Here is a 5,781-nt window from a genome sequence, read left to right on the forward strand (position 1 = left end):
AGAAGACTCCATCCCAGTCTCCCCACCCTGAAGGTGGCCCACAGCTCCTCTCAGTACTTGCGCAGCTCTGTGGGGAGACCGGGTCCCTGATGGAGCCTGAGCCTCTCTCGCAGGCTGCCTCCTGCCTGAAGCAATTATAAATCACGGCATTTTCCCTTCATTCAGACCTGATGTTTAATTCATCGCGATTCTGGCTGCTTTAATGCAGAACATTTATTCAGCAGAATAGCTTTGTTTTGCCTCCCAAGCTTTCTTCTCTTCAGAGTACCATTTCCATTGCAGGCGGGGCTTGCTATTAGCCAGCTTCCAGGACCCACCCCATCCCACAAGTGTGGCCCTGCTCTGCCTTCTGTGGGGACCCCAGGGAGTCAGCTTCAGCTCCTGAAGAGGAGTCTAGACTTTTCTGTCCTTGGTCCAGACACCTGACATTTCCCATTTGCTCAGCCTCCCTTTCTCCCAGGCCGCATGCCTGGTGTAATGAGCGCCTGGCTCCCTGTGCCCACGGCTGGGAAATTCAGCCTCCTGCCAGGTTGGCCTGCCTCAGGCCCCACAGCCCAGGTGAGGCTGCTCCTGCCCGGGACACAGGAAGCTGGACATCCTGGGCAGGTGGCACAGCTGTCATGTCGCACCCTTGGAGCTTCTGCCTCATGCCTTTCACCGCATCTTCAACTCCCTCCCAGTCTAGACGATTCTAGAACCTTGGACTCCTGTCCTGAATGCTTATGCCAGGGCCCCACCTTCTGTGACAGAACTCCCAGGTGAGACTTTCCATTGTCCTGGATATCAGCACATTTAAAGTCAAGAGAAAATGGCAAACACTGCTAAATGTCTACAAATACCCATTCTCCTCATCTTTTGAGGCAACAAAAACCCTTTTCTGAGCACCAGGCTTGAAACCCAGCTTACATATAAAACTATATTGCCCATCCTCTCTTGTAGATAGGTGTGTCCATATGACTAGGTTCTGGCCAATGAGATCTAAGTGGAAGTGTTGTGTGGGACTTCTGAAAAGCTTTCCTAAAAGGGAGAAGGCATAACTTTCTTAATCTCTTTTCTCTTACTTGCTTGTTGGAATGTGGGGGCAAAGGCTGGAGCTCTAGCAGGCATTTTGGACCATGAGGTAGAAGCCACATGCTGAGTAGAGGGGAAACACAAGACAGAAGGAGCCCAGGTCCCTGACTCTGAAGATCCACCCTGATTGCATGATTGGCTCATCTCTGAGTTTCTTTTATAATAGCATTATGCTTCTATCTTGTTTTAGATACTCTTATTTTTTATCTTTCAAATATACGTCTTGAATTGATTCCTAATTGATGAAGACACAGCCATTCACCCGTTTCTTGATCTGCCTGCTGGGAACTGCTTGCCTGCCAAGCCCACTGCCTGAGCCGGTTTCTGCTACAACATTTATGATGTGACACCCGATAAGGATGAAGGACAGGAGATTTACAGTGAAGGCAGAAAGGAGTCTGGGACACAGAATGGAGAGCGTGTGGATATAATTCAATCTTCACACTTTACAGATGGGGAGACTGAGTTTCAGAGAGAATTAATCACTAGTGCACAGACACAGACTCAACCCGGCCCTCCACCACCACTTAGAGCCCGGAAGGCGTCAGAGAAGAGCCGTGCTTTCCAGTCCTGCCGTGGCTGGCCCTGACTGTCAGACTCAGGGCTCGCCTTGGCAAAGTTCGGGGCCTTTCTTCTTCTCTTGCGAGGCGCATTTCTTTATAAAGCATCAGATTTCTGTTATCGTACAAAACAGATACAGGGAAAAGAATCAATCCTCTTTGGGGGGAAGCCTCTTGGTAGGAGGTAAGCAGCTTCCCCTACCTGGGGCTGGTGGAGAGCAGTCTCCATTTTTCCATACTCAGCGTCCTAGTCTGTCCATGGAGGGGAGGGTGCTGGCTAAGCACAGGCTCTGAGACCAGGCCTCTGTGGTTCGAATCCTGGCTCCACCACTTGCGGACTGCGTGACCTTGGTCAGCTGACTGCATGACCTTGGGGAAATGGCTTGACCTCCACCTCTCATTTCCTCACCTGTAGAACTGATGATAATTTATACCTCCTGAGGGTGCTGTGAAGATGAGATAGTAAGAACCCAGAGTAAGCGTTAGCTATTGCTATTTTCCATGGCTTCCAGATTAAGATTCCCTTGAAATGGAGACTGACGTGATTGACATGTTGTCATTTTGCTCCTTTCTCGTTATCGTATGATCATTAGTTCCTTGATGGCAGGAGTAACTGTCCTCTTGGTCTTTGTTCCCCTGAACTTAGACCAGTGCCTGGAAGGTGGCAGATACGCCAAGGAGGACTTGTTGACTGGAGCTGAGTAGAACTAAATTCTTTCTTCTTTCCTCAGATGAGCATCCTATCCCAGTCACTACCCCCTCTCTCCCATCCTCTCTCCTCCCTCCCTGGCTCTCTTCCTGTCTCTGTGTCTGCCTGTCTGTCTGTCTCTCTGTTGTTCCTTCCACCATCTCTCTCTTTCTTTCTGTTTCACACACTCTCTCTTGCTCTTTCTTCCTTTCAACCGCTTTCCTGCTCCAGCCTTCAAACTGGCACGCGCACCACCCTTTCCCTCGCCGCCCACCGCCAGAGCTCACCTGCGTTCTGCTCCAAACTCCTGCAAAGGCTCCATCCTGTGTGGCCCTCAGACATTGGGCCTGGATGGGACTCTTGCCACCCCCGCTCTATTCCAGCCTCCTCACTTTTCAGAAGAGGAGACCAAAGCCCAGAGGACAGAGGGCATTGTCTCACGGCCACACAGCCAGTTTGCCCAGAGCTAGGATTAGAACTTGCACTTCCCAACCCTCAGCCATTATTTTTGGTGCAGCCCCCGCTGAGGCAGATGGGTAGAAACACAGTGGGAGACCAGGGAATGTTTGCGTGAATGAATGAATGAATCGTATCGAGAGGGAAGAGTTGCTCCAACAACACCATTTCTCGTTTTCAGGAGCCCCTTGTGACCTGCTGGCCCCTGTCCCGCCAACATAAGAACAGATGGCAGTGGGAGAAGGGCAGACCCTTAGTGCCGCGGGGCCCCCAGAGGACATCTTGTCTTCACTGCTCACAGCTGTCGGCAAGGTCAGCCTTACTTGTGAGCTCTCCACCGCGTGCATCCTCTCCCTGCACTCGCTCCTGAGTGTGTAAGGGACATTTTTATCGTTCTCCTTGGAGTGATCTTTACAAGTCTGACGCCATCCTCTGAGATTAAGCCTCTTCCCTGGCACTCATGGCCTGGGCCCTTGTCTTTGTGGCTCACTGTCTGCTCAGAGCCACATGTTCTGGCCTCTGCTTGGCCCATGGGAACAAAGTGACTCCCATTGGAACGCTATAGCCTGTTGCTGCTCTGCCCATCTTTTACTGCAAAGGTGGCGACCTCCTCTCCTCTCCAGGAGAAGGGGGGGTGTTGACCTGACACCCCCTCCCCCAAAACCCAGGCTGGGGCTCTCCTTGCAGGCCCAGCCCCTTCTACCCTCCTCCCCTCCCTCTGCACCTCTCAAATGCTACCTTGCTCTGCAGTCCCTCCTTTAACGGTTCTTGTCTTAATTCCATGCCCTGCGATTGGAGCCTGAATAATGAGTTATTTCACAGGAAGATTGATCTGGGTATTAGGCCATCATTTAGTTTGCCGTTACAACAGCCAATTTTGGTTACAAGCTCAGCTGTGAAGGGGACATGGGCCAGGCTGCTGGAGCTTTCTGGAACATGGAGCCGGTGGGTGGGAGGAAGAGGTGCTGGGCCAAGGGGGCAGAGGGGAGGGGGTTCTGGCTGGTTTAGCTCCTATGTCCTCCTTAATCTTAGAATATGACTCTGGGAAAGAAATTATAAGGACCAAGAAGGGATGCACCCCTTTTTGAAAGGGAGGGGAAGATTGGGTTTTGAGGCTGGAGATGCCAGTAGTGGGAAGGCCTTTGTTAGGTAACTGAATGAATGACCCCCAAATTAAAGGTCATTTCAGGCTTGTCAATATTTTAGGATGACAGAATGGCTGAGCATCCCTACCCTCTGTGTTGCATACTAGACCCGGCTGGAGGCCTTAGGGTGCCTTCCCTTCCAGATCCCCAAGTCTGATGGGAGAGACAGCATCTGCCCTCAAGGAGATCCCAGTCTGATGAAGGAGGGAGATTCTCCTTCATGTCACTTGCAAGGGGGTCCATCCCCACCACCCCATTACTCTGTGTCCCATTATCCCATATATTTTCCTCAGATTGCTTCTCACAACAAACATCTCCCTTTTCATTGATTTTATTTCAATTCACTCACCTGTCTCTTCCTCAACCAAAATGAAAGCTACATGAGAGCCGGGACCTCGTCTCCTGCTCATTTGTTTCCCTAGTGCCCAAAATACAGCCTGCACCTTGTGGATAAACATTTGCTGAGTAAGTGAATGAGCACCAGAGAGGCCCTGGTTTCGTGGGCCTGGCTGTGGGAGACAAGACACCCTTGTGAGCAGCTGGTGACAGCTCTGGACCCTTGCCCCAGGAGGAGCTGTGCACACCCTCCATGCAGCGTTCTGCAGGTAACTTCAGGGCACTCACATAAAGTCCCACGGGAGCTGAAGTCCCCTTAGGAACTAGGTTAAGACCCCTCCCCCAGTACAGAGAGAGAATGGAGCCAGCTAACCCGAGGTCTGCCTTTTGGGGAATCCCCGCACGTGTCCGGAATTTGTTTTCCTCGCCTGTTTCATGAACATCTAGTGCAGTGATGTTCGTGAAAATGCCCTGTTACCTGCACAGTGTTGGATGAACACTGATTGTTATTAGTAGCACCATTAATCCCCACAGCGGCAATTTCAAAACCTGTCTATGACAAAATGAGTCCACGGGCACGGAGAGGAGGCTAAGGAAAGGCAATCCTGTCAGGCACAATCGGCCATCTCTGAACAAAAGCAATCACTTCTGACTCTGGTCACAGAGGGGCCGTCCCCTGGCTCCCTGACGACCTCCAATATCCTGGTGACCCGCGCTTGTCCAGGCTTGGCTGCAGGGAGATAACCAGAAAACCCGGTAATGATTTGTCTGAAGCATCTGGGAACCAGGAACAATGGGAGTTGAACAGGCATCAGCTACATTACCAGAGCTATTAAAGTTAAAAAGCACTAAACAACCACAGCTTGCTTCGCATCACCCACCCCACAGGCATCGGAAACCAGCCCAATGAGAACGTGTTAGCATAAGGCGGACACTGAGATCCGTGCATGCCCTGTGTCGGCCCAGAGTTTTAGAAGCAAGCCCTGGGCATTGAGAACATCACCCCAGGCACTGCTGAGCGGCACAGGGCCCTCCCAGAGCACCCTCACGCCCCACCCCAGAAACCGCGGGTTCTGAGGCTCATTTTCAGGACCGGCTATTAGAGAACATTTCTGAGCACAGCCGCGAAACAGGGGGATAGTGGGTGGGGGATACTTTTGACGTGGGTGGTCCATGGGTCAGAGCTGAAGACCGTGGGGCAGGCAGGGCAGCCAGGGGAGGTGGGGCACTGTGGAATTTGGCAATAAGGGAGGTGCTCTGCACGGGAGCAAAGGTGTTGACTGTGCATCCCAGGAGCTGAAGTAGCCAACAGCATCAGTCTGCAAACAGCCCTCATTCTGCATCATTGGCAGGCTCCATAAACAGAGGGAGTCTCTGCAAACAGCCCTCATTCTGCATCATTGGCAGGCTCCATAAACAGAGGGAGGCTCTGCAAACAGCCCTCATTCTGCATCATTGGCAGGCTCCGTAAACAGAGGGAGGCTCTGCAAACAGCCCAAGGGTGTTAAATAGCTTCAGACTCTCT

This window comes from Equus przewalskii, chromosome 19 (assembly GCF_037783145.1).
Source record: "Equus przewalskii isolate Varuska chromosome 19, EquPr2, whole genome shotgun sequence".
NCBI classification, from domain to species: Eukaryota; Metazoa; Chordata; class Mammalia; order Perissodactyla; family Equidae; genus Equus; species Equus przewalskii.